We start from the raw sequence: 12,924 nt of genomic DNA on the forward strand, positions 1-12,924 counted from the left end.
AGATAGCAGTGGAGATATTTCCCTGTTTATACAGATAGCAATGTAGGTATTTCTATGTTTATACAGATAGCGGTGAAGATATTTCCATCTTTACGCAGATAGCTTTGTATATATTTCGATGTTTATACAGATAGCGTTGTAGATATTTCCATGTTTATACAGATAGCGGTGTAGATATTTCCATGTTTATGCAGATAGCGGTGGAGATATTTCCATGTTTATAGAGATGGCGGTGGAGATATGTCCATGTTTATACCGATAGCGGTGTAGATATTTCCAAGTTTGTAAAGATAGCGTTGTAGGTATTTCCATGTTTATACAAATATTGGTGTAGATATTTCCATGTTTATATAGATAGCGGTTTAGCTATTTCCATGTTTACAGAGATAACGGTGTAGATATTTCCATGTTTATACAGATGACTGTGTAGATATTTCCATGTGTATACAGATGGCAGTGTAGATATTTCCATGTTTATACAGATGGAGGTGTAGGTATTTCCATGTTTATACTGATAACTGTGTAGATATTTCCATGTTTTTACATATCGCGGTGTACATATTTCCATGTTTATACAGATAGCGTTGTGGCTATTTCCATGTTTATACAGATATCGGTGTAGATATCTCCATGTTTATAGAGATGGCTGTGTAGATATTTCCAAGTTTATACAGAGAGCGAAGTAGTTATTTCCATGTTTATACAGATGGAGGTGTAGATAGTTCCATGTTTATGGAGATGGAAATGAAGATATTTTCATGTTTACAGAGATGGCAGTGTAGATATTTCCATGTTTCTAAAGATAGCATTGTAGGTATTTCCATGTTTTTAGAGATTGTGGTGTAGATATTTCCATGTTTATACAGATGGCTGTGTACAAACTTACATGTGCATACAGATGGCAGAGTAGATATTTCTATGTTTATATAGATGATGGTGTAGATATTTCCATGTTTCTACAGATGACAGAATAGATATTTCCATGTTTATACAGATGGCAATATAGATATTTCCATGTTTATAGAGATAGCGGCGTAGATATTTCCATTTTTATACAGATAGCATTGTCGATATTTCCATGTTTATAGAGTTTGCTGTTTAGATATTTCCATATTTATACAGATAGCGGTGCAGATATTTCCATGTTTATAAAGATAGCGGTGTAGATATTTCGATGTTTATAGAGATGGTGGTGTAGATATTTACATGTTTATACAGATAGTGGTGTAGATATTTCCGTTTTTATACAGATGGCGGTGTAGATATTTCCATGTTTATACAGATCATGGTGTAGATATTTCCATATTTACAGAGATAGCGGTTTAGATATTTCCATGTTTATGCAGATGGCGGTGTAGATATTTTCATGTTTATGTAGATGGCGGTGTGGATATTTCCATGTTTATAGAGATAGCAGTGTAGAAATTTCCATGTTTCTAGAGAAAGCGTTGTAGATGTTTCCATGTTTAAAGAGATAGCGGTGTAGATATTTCCATATTTATACATATGGTGGTGTAGATAATTGCATGTTTATACAGATATCGGTGAAGATATTTCCATGTTTATACAGATAGTGGTGTAGATATTTCCAAGTTTATATAGATAGCGGGATATTTCTTTCCATGTTTATACAGATAGCGGGGTAGTTCTTTCCATGTTTATACAGATCGTGGTGTAGATATTTCCATGTTTATGCAGATATCGGTGTAGATATTTCCATGTTTATACAGATGGCTGTGTAGATATTTCCATGTTTATACAGATGGTGGTGTTGATACTTCCATGTTTGTACAGAAAGCGGTGTAGAAATTTCCATGTTTATACAGATAGCCGTGGAGATATTTCCATGTTTATACAGATGGCGGTGGAGATATTTACATGTTTATACAGATATCGGTGTAGATACTTCCATGTTTATATAGATTGCATTGTAGGTATTTCCATGTTTATAGAGATAGCGGTGTAGATATTTCCATGTTTATACAGATGACTGTGTAGATATTTCCATGTGATTACAGATGGCAGTGTAGATATTTCCATGTTTATACAAATGGAGGTGTAGATATTTCCAGGTTTATACTGATGACTGTGTAGATATTTCCATGTTTTTACAGATGGCGGTGTAGATATTTCCATGTTTTTAGAGATATCGGTGTAGATATTTCCATGTTTATACAGGTGACTGTGTAGGTATTTCCATGTTTATACAGATTGCGTTGTAGATATTTCCACGTTAATAGATATAACGGTGTAGATATTTCCATGTCAATACAGATTGCGGTGTAGATATTTCCATGTTTATAGAGATAGAGGTGTAGATATTTCCATATTTATACAGATAGCAGGGTAGATATTTCCATGTTTATTCAGATGGCGGTGTAGTTATTTCCAAGTTCATACAGATAGCAGTGTGGCTATTTCCATGTTTATACAAATGGCATTGTAGATATTTCCATGTTTATACAGATAGTGGTGTAGATATTTCCATGTTTATAAAGATAGCGGTGTAGATATTTCCAAGTTCATGGAGATAACGGTGGAGATATTTGCATTTTTATACATATAGCAGTTTAGATATTTCCATGTTTACAGAGACAGCGGTGTAGGTATTTCCATCTTTGGACAGATTGCGGTTTAGATATTTCAATCTTTACACAGATAGCGATGTAGATATTTCCATGTTTACACAGATAGCTGTGTAGATATTTCCATGTTTACAGAGATAGCATTGTAGATATTTCCATGTTTGTACAGATAGCGGTGTATATATTTCCATGTTTATACAGATAGCGGTGTAGATATTTCCATGTTTATGGAGATAGCGGCGGAGGTATTTGCATTTTTATACATATAGCGGTGTAGATATTTCCACGTTTACAGAGATAGCAGTGTAGATATTTCCATGTTTATACTGATGGCTGTGTAGATTTTTCCACGTGTATACAGATGGCAGTCTGGATATTTCCATGTTTATACTGATGGAGGTGTAGATATTTCCACATTAATACAGATAACGGTGCAGAGATTTCCAGATTAATAGAGACAGCGGTGTAGATATTTCCATGTTTATACAGATAGCGGTGTAGATATTTCCATGTTTATACAGTCAGTGGTGAAGATATTTCCATGTTTAAACAGATATCCGTGTAGATATTTCCATGTTTATACAGACAACGGTGTAGTTATTTCCATGTTTTACAGATAGCGGTGTACATCTTTCCATGTTTATAGAGATAGCGGTGTAGATATTTCCATATTTATACAGAGAGCTGTGTAGATATTTCCATGTTTATGCAGATAGCGGTGTAGATGTTTCCATGTTTATACAGATAGCGGTGTAGATATTTCCATGTTTATATAGGTAGTCGTGTAGCTATTTCCAAGTTTATACAGGTTGCGCTGTAAACATTTCGATCTTTCTACAGATGACAGTGTAGATATTTCTATGTTTATGCAGATGGCGGTGTCGATATTTCCATGTTTATACAGACGGTGGTGTAGATATTTCCATGTTTACGCAGATGGCGGTGTAGATATTTCCATGTTTTTAGAAATGGCGCTGTAGATATTTATATGTTTATAGAGATAGCGGTGCTGATATTTCCATGTTTATAGAGATGGCGGTGTAGGTATTTCCATGTTTATAGAGATAGTGATGTAGATATTTTCATGTTTATACAGATAGCGGTGTAGATATTTCCAAGTTTATACAGATAGCAGTGTTGGTATTTCCATGTTTATACAGATAGCGGTGTAGATATTTCCAACTTTATACAGATAGCAGTGTTGGTATCTCCATGTTTATACAGATAGCGGTGTAGATATTTCCATGTTTATACAGCTTACGGTGTAGATATTTCCATGTTTATGCAGATGGCAGTGTAGATATTTCCATGCTTATGCAGATAGCGGTGTAGATATTTCCATGTTAATACAGATACCAGTGTAGATATTTCCATGTTTATGCAGATAGCGGTGCAGATATTTCCACATTTACAGTGATAGCGGTGTAGATATTTCCATGTTTATACTGATGGCTGTGTAGATATTTCCATGTGTATACAGATGGCAGTGTGGATATTTCCATGTTTATACTGATGGAGGTGTAGATATTTCCATGTTTATACAGATGGTGGTGTAGATATTTCCATTTTTATACAGATATCGGTGTAGATATTTCCATGATTTTACAGATAGCGTTGTAGGTATTTCCATGTTTATACAATTCGCGGTGTAGATATTCCCATCTTTATACAGATTGCAGTGTAGATATTTCCATGTTTATAGAGATAGCAGTGTACATATTTCCATGTTTATACAGATAGCGTTGAAAATATTTCCATGTTTATAGAGATACCGGTGTAAATATTTCCATGTTTATTCAGATAACGGTTTAAATGTTTACACATTTACAGAGATAGCGGTGTTGATAATTCCATGTTTACACAGAAAGTTGTGTAGATATTTCCACGTTTACAGAGATAGCGGTGTAGTTATTTCCACATTTATACAGATAGCGGTGTAGATATTTCCACATTTATAGAGATAGCGGTGTAGATATTTCCATGTTTATGCAGACAGCAGTGTAGATATTTCCACGTTTATGCTTATAGCGGTGTAGATATTTCCACGTTTATAGAGACAGCGGTATAGATATTTCCAAGTTTATACAAATGGCGGTTTAGATATTTCCATGTTTAGAGAGACACCGGTGTAGATATTTCCACGTTTATAGAGATAGAAGTGTAGATATTTCCATGTTTTTAGAGACAGTGGTGTACATATTTCCACGTTTATAGAGATAGCCTTGTAGATATTTCCAAGTTTGTGGAGACAGCGGTGTAGATATTTGCATGTTTATAGAGACAGCTGTGTAGATATTTCCAGGTTTTTAGAGACAGCAGTGAAGATAATTCCATGTTTATACAGATAGCATTGTAGATATTTCCATGTTTATAGAGACAGCGGTGTAGATATTTATATGTTTATACAGCTGGCGCTGTAGGTATTTCCATGTTTATACAGGTAGCGGTGTAGATATTTCCATGTTTATAGAGATAGCGGTGTAGATGTTTCCATGTTTATAGAGATAGCGGTGTAGATATTTCCATGTTTATAGAGACAGCCGTGTAAATGTTTACACGTTTATAGAGATAGTGGTGTAGATATTCCCACATTTATACAGATAGCGGTGTACATATTTCCACGTTTATAGAGATAGCGGTGTAGATATTTCCACGTTTATACTCATAGCGGTGAAGATATTCCCCGTTTATACAGATAGCGGAGTAGATATTTCCAAGTTTATACACATAGCGGTGTAGATATTTCCACGTTTATACACATACCGGTGTAGGTATTTCCACGTTTATACAGATAGCGGTGTAGATATTTCCACGTTTGTAGACATAGCGATGTAGTTATTTTCTCGTCTATACAGATAGCGGTGTAGATATTTCCACGTTAATACAGATAGCAGTGCAGATATTTCCAGGTTAATAGAGACAGCGGTGTAGATATTTCCATGTTTATAGAGATAGCGGTGTAGATATTTCCATGTTTATAAAGATAGCGGTGTAGATATTTCCATGTTTATAGAGATAGCGGTGTAGGTATGTCCACATTTACGCGGATTGTGGTGTAGATTTTTCCATCTTTACACAGATATCGGTGTAGATATTTCCATGTTTACACAGATAGCTGTGTAGATATTTCCATGTTTACACAGATAGCATTGTAGATATTTCCATGTTTATACAGATAGCGGTGTAGATATTTCCATGTTTATACAGATAGCGGTGTAGATATTTTCATGCTTATACAGATAGCTCTGTAGATATTTCCATGTTTATACAGATAGTAGTGGAGATATTTCCATGTTTATGCAGATAGCGGTGGAGATATTTCCACGTTTACAGAGATAGCGGTGAAGATATTTCCATGTTTATACTGATGGATGTGTAGGTATTTCCATGTGTATACAGATGGCAGAGTGGATATTTCCATGTTTATACTGATGGTGGTGTAGATATTTCCATGTTTATACAGATAGCGGTGTGGATATTTCCATGATTATACAGATATCGTTGTAGATATTTCCATGTTTATACAGATAGCGGTGTTGGTATTTCCATGTTTATACAGATAGCGTTGTAGATATTTCCATTTTTATACAGTTCGCGGTGTAGATATTTCCATCTTTATACAGATGGCAGTGTAGATATTTCCGTGTTTGTAGAGATAGCGGTGTAGATATTTCCATGTTCATACACACAGCGGTGTAGATATTTCCACGTTTATACTGATAACGGTGTGGATATTTCTACGTTTAGACATATAGCGGTATAGATATTTCCAAGTTTATACAAATAGCGGTGTAGATATTTCCATGTTTGCAGAGACACCGGTGTAGATATTTCCACGTTTATAAAGAAAGCGGTGTAGATATTTCCACGTTTATAGAGATTGCCATGTAGATATTTCCAAGTTTGTGGAGACAGCGGTGCAGATATTTGCATGTTTATAGAGACAGCGGTGTAGATATTTCCAAGTTTTTAGAGACAGCGATGTAGATATTTCCAGGTTTATACAGATAGCATTGTAGTTATTTCCATGTTCATAGAGAGAGTGATGGAGATATTTCCATGTTTATACAGATGGCGCTGTAGATATTTCCATGTTTATACAGACCGCGGTGTAGATATTTCTATGTTTATAGAGATAACGGTGTAGATATTTTCATGTTAATACAGACAGCGGTGTAGATATTTGCATGTTTATAGAGATAGCAGTGTAGATATTTCCATGTTTATAGAGATAGCGGTGTAAATATTTCCATGTTTATACAAACAGCGGTGTAATTATTTCCATGTTTTTACAGATACCGGTGTAAATATTTTCATGTTTATAGAGATAGCGGTGTAGATATTTCCATGTTTATAGAGATAGCGATGTAGATATTTCAATGTTTATAGAGATAGCCGTGTAAATGTTTACACGTTTATAGAGATAGCGGTGTAGACATTCCCACATTTATACAGATAGCGGTGTAGGTATTTTCACATTTATAGAGACAGCGGTGTAGATATTTCCACGTTTATTCATATAGCGGTGAAGTTTTTTCAACGTTTATACAGATAGCGGAGTAGATATTTCCAAGTTTATACACATAGCGGTGTAGATATTTCCACGTTTATACACATACCGGTGTAGATATTTCCACGTTTATACAGATAGCGGTGTAGATATTTCTACGTTTGTAGACAGAGCGATGTAGATATTTCCACGTCTATACAGATAGCGGTGTAGATATTTCCACGTTAATACAGATAGCAGTGCAGATATTTCCAGGATGATAGAGACAGCGGTGTAGATATTCCCATGTTTATACAGATAGCGTTGTAGATATTTCCGTGTTTAAACAGATAGCCGTGTAGACATTTCCATGTTTATACAGACAATGGTGAAGATATTTCCATGTTTTACAGATAGCTGTGTAGATCTTTCCATGTTTATAGAGATAGCGGTGTAGATATTTCCATGTTTGTAGTGATAGCTTTGTAAATATTTCCATGTTTATACAGATAGAGATGTAAGTTTTTCCATGTTTATAGAGATAGCGGTGTAGATATTTCCATGTTTATAGGGATTGTGGTGTAGATATTTCCATCTTTATAGAGATAGCGGTGTAGATATTTCCATGTTTATAGAGATAGCGGTGTAGATATTTCCATGTTTATAGAGATAGTGGTGTAGATATTTCCAAGTTTACAAAGATAGCGGTGTAGATATTTCCACGTTTATGCAGATTGCAGTGTACATATTTCCCTGCTTATAGTGATAGCAGTGTATATATTTCCACGTTTATACAGACAGCGGTGTAGATATTTCCAAGTTTAAATAGCGGTATAGATATTTCCACGTTTATACATATTTTGCTGTAGATATTTCCACGTTTATAGAGATAGCGGTGTAGATATTTCCATGTTTCTACATATAGTGGTGTAGATATTTCCACATTTATACTTATAGCAGTGCAGATATTTCCAGGTTAATAGTGATAGCGGTTTAGATGTTCCCATGTTTATAGAGATAGCGGTGTAGATATTTCTACATTTATAGATAGCGGTGTAGATATTTCCACGTTTGTACACCTAGCGGTGAAGATATTTCCACGTTTATACAGACAGCGTAGTAGATATTTCCAAGTTTATACACATAGCGGTGTAGATATTTCCACGTTTATACACAGACCGGTGTAGATATTTCCACGTTTATAGAGATAGCGGTGTAGATATTTCCACGTTTGTAGACAGAGCGATGTAGATATTTCCACGTCTATACAGATAGCGGTGTAGATATTTGCACGTTAATACAGATAGCGGTGCAGATATTTCCAGGTTAATAGAGACAGTTTTGTAAATATTTCCATCTTTATACAGATAGCGGTGTAGATATTTCCGTGTTTATACAGATAGCGTTGTAGATATTTCCATGTTTATACAGTCAGTGGTGAAGATATTTCCATGTTTAAACAGATAGCCTTGTAGTCATTTCCATGTTTATACCGAAAACGTTGTAGATATTTCCATGTTTTACAGATAGCGGTGTAGATCTTTGCACGTTCATAGAAATAGCGGTGTAGATATTTCCATGTTTATAGAGATAGCTTTGTAAATATTTCCATGTTTATACAGATAGCGGTGTAAATATTTCCATGTTTATAGAGATAGCCGTGTAGATATTTCCATGTTTATAGGGATTGTGGTGTAGATATTTCCATGTTTATAGAGATAACGGTGTAGATATTTCCATGTTTATAGAGATAGCGGTGTAGATATTTCCATGTTTATAGAGATAGTGGTGTAGATATTTCCACGTTTACAAAGATAGCATTGTAGATATTTCCACGTTTATGCAGATTGTGGTTTACATATTTCCACGCTTATAGAGATTGCGGGGTATATATTTCCATGTATATACAGAGGGCGGTGTAGATATTTCCAAGTTTAGATAGTGGTATAGATATTTCCACGTTTCCACAGATTGTGCTGTAGATTTCCACGTTTATAGAGATAGCGGTGTAGATATTTCCATGTTTCTACATATAGCGGTGTGGATATTTCCACATTTATACTTATAGCGGTGCAGATATTTCCAGGTTTATAGAGATAGCGGTTTAGATGTTCCCACGTTTACAGAGATAGCAGTGTAGATATTTCCACATTTATATATAGCGGTATAGATATTTCCACGTTTGTACACGTAGCGGTGAAGATATTTCCACCTTTATACAGACAGCGTAGTAGATATTTCCAAGTTTATACACATAGCGGTGTAGATATTTCCACGTTTATACATAGACCGGTGTAGATATTTCCACGTTTATAGAGATAGCGGTGTAGATATTTCCACGTTTGTAGACAGAGCGATGTAGGTATTTCCACGTCTATACAGATAGCGGTGTAGATATTTGCACGTTAATACAGATAGCGGTGCAGATATTTCCAGGTTAATAGAGACAGCGTTGTAAATATTTCCATCTTTATACAGATAGCGGTGTAGATATTTCCGTGTTTATACAGATAGCGTTGTGGATATTTCCATGTTTATACAGTCAGTGTTGAAGATATTTCCATGTTTAAACAGATAGCCTTGTAGTCATTTCCATGTTTATACAGAAAACGTTGTAGATATTTCCATGTTTTACAGATAGCGGTGTAGATCTTTCCATGTTTATAGAGATAGTGGTGTAGATATTTCCATGTTTATAGAGATAGCTTTGTAAATATTTCCATGTTTATACAGATAGCGGTGTAAGTATTTCCAAGTTTATAGAGATAGCCGTATAGATATTTCCATGTTTATAGGGATTGTGGTGTAGATATTTCCATCTTTATAGAGATAACGGTGTAGATATTTCCATGTTTACAGAGATAGCGGTGTAGATATTTCCATGTTTATAGAGATAGTGGTGTAGATATTTCCACGTTTACAAAGATAGCGTTGTAGATATTTCCACGTTTATGCAGATTGCGGTTTACATATTTCCACGCTTATAGAGATAGCGGGGTATATATTTCCATGTATATACAGATAGCGGTGTAGATATTTCCCAGTTTAGATAGTGGTATAGATATTTCCACGTTTCTACAGATTGTGCTGTAGATTTCCACGTTTATAGAGATAGCGGTGTAGATATTTCCATGTTTCTACATATAGCGGTGTGGATATTTCCTCATTTACACTTATAGTGGTGCAGATGTTTCCAAGTTTATAGAGATAGCGATTTAGATGTTCCCACATTTATAGAGACAGCGGTGTAGATATTTCCACATTTTTAGATAGCGGTGTAGATATTTCCACGTTTGTACACATAGCGGTGAAGATATTTCCACGTTTATGCAGACAGCGTATTAGATATTTCCAAGTTTATACACAGAGCTGTATAGATATTTCCACGTTTATACACATAGCGGTGTAGATATTTCCACGTTTTTACAGATAGCGGTGTACATATTTCCAAATTTGTAGACATAGCGATGTAGATATTTCCACGTCTATACACATAGCGGTGTAGATATTTCCACATTAATACAGATAACGGTGCAGATATTTCCAGGTTAATAGAGACAGCGGTGTAGATATTTCCATGTTTATACAGATAGCGGTGTAGATATTTCCATGTTTATACAGTCAGTGGTGAAGATATTTCCATGTTTAAACAGATATCCGTGTAGATATTTCCATGTTTATACAGAAAACGGTGTAGTTATTTCCATGTTTTACAGATAGCGGTGTACATCTTTCCATGTTTATAGAGATAGCGGTGTAGAAATTTCCATATTTATACAGATAGCTGTGTAGATATTTCCATGTTTATGCAGATAGCGGTGTAGATGTTTCCATGTTTATACAGATAGCGCTGTAGATATTTCCATGTTTATACAGATCATGGTGTAGATATTTCCATGTTTATACAGATAGCGGTGTAGATATTTCCATGTTTATATAGGTAGTCGTGTAGATATTTCCAAGTTTATACAGATTGCGCTGTAAACATTTCGATCTTTCTGCAGATGACAGTGTAGATATTTCTATGTTTATGCAGATGGCGGTGTAGATATTTCCATGTTTATACAGACGGCGGTGTAGATATTTCCATGTTTACGCAGATGGCGGTGTAGATATTTCCATGTTTTTAGAAATGGCGGTGTAGATATTTCTATGTTTATAGAGATAGCGGTGCTGATAATTCCATGTTTATAGAGATGGCGGTGTAGGTATTTCCATGTTTATAGAGATAGTGATGTAGATATTTCCATGTTTATACAGATAGCGGTGTAGATATTTCCAAGTTTATACAGATAGCAGTGTTGGTATTTCCATGTTTATACAGATAGCGGTGTAGATATTTCCAAGTTTATACAGATAGCAGTGTTGGTATCTCCAAGTTTATACAGATAGCGGTGTAGATATTTCCATGTTTATACAGCTCACGGTGTAGATATTTCCATGTTTATACAGATGGCAGTGTAGACATTTCCATGCTTATACAGATAGCGGTGTAGATATTTCCAAGTTTATACAGATAGCAGTGTAGATATTTCCATGTTTATGCAGATAGCAGTGGAGATATTTCCACATTTACAGTGATAGCGGTGTAGATATTTCCATGTTTATACTAATGGCTGTGTAGATATTTCCATGTGTATACAGATGGCAGTGTGGATATTTCCATGTTTATACTGATGGAGGTGTAGATATTTCCATGTTTATACAGATGACTGTGTAGATATTTCCATGTTTTTACAGATGGTGGTGTAGATATTTCCATGTTTATACAGATATCGGTGTAGATATTTCCATGATTTTACAGATAGCGTTGTAGATATTTCCATGTTTATACAATTCGCGGTGTAGATATTCCCATCTTTATACAGATTGCAGTGTAGATATTTCCATGTTTATAGAGATAGCGGTGTACATATTTCCATGTTTATACAGATAGCGTTGAAAATATTTCCATGTTTATAGAGATAGCGGTGTAAATATTTCCATGTTTATTCGGATAACGGTTTAAATGTTTACACATTTACAGAGATAGCGGTGTTGATAATTCCATGTTTACACAGAAAGTTGTGTAGATATTTCCACGTTTACAGAGATAGCGGTGTAGTTATTTCCACATTTATACAGATAGCGGTGTAGATATTTCCACGTGTATAGAGATAGCAGTGTAGATATTTCCATGTTTATGCAGACAGCAGTGTAGATATTTCCACGTTTATGCTTATAGCGGTGTAGATATTTCCACGTTTATAGAGATAGCGGTATAGATATTTCCAAGTTTATACAAATAGCGGTGTAGATATTTCCATGTTTAGAGAGACACCGGTGCAGATATTTCCACGTTTATAGAGATAGAAGTGTAGATATTTCCATGTTTTTAGAGACAGTGGTGTACATATTTCCACGTTTATAGAGATAGCCATGTAGATATTTCCAAGTTTGTGGAGACAGCGGTGTAAATATTTGCATGTTTATAGAGACAGCTGTGTAGATATTTCCATGTTTTTAGAGACAGCAGTGAAGATAATTCCATGTTTATACAGATAGCATTGTAGATATTTCCATGTTTATAGAGACAGCAGTGTAGATATTTCCATGTTTATACAGCTGGCGCTGTAGGTATTTCCATGTTTATACAGGTAGCGGTGTAGATATTTCCATGTTTATAGAGACAGCTGTGTAAATGTTTACACGTTTATAGAGATAGTGGTGTAGATATTCCCACGTTTATACAGATAGCGGTGTACATATTTCCACGTTTATAGAGATAGCGGTGTAGATATTTCCACGTTTATACACATAGCGGTGAAGATATTTCCCCGTTTATACAGATAGCGGAGTAGATATTTCCAA

The sequence above is a fragment of the Pan paniscus genome, chromosome X (genome assembly GCF_029289425.2).
Source record: "Pan paniscus chromosome X, NHGRI_mPanPan1-v2.0_pri, whole genome shotgun sequence".
Classification (NCBI taxonomy): Eukaryota; Metazoa; Chordata; class Mammalia; order Primates; family Hominidae; genus Pan; species Pan paniscus.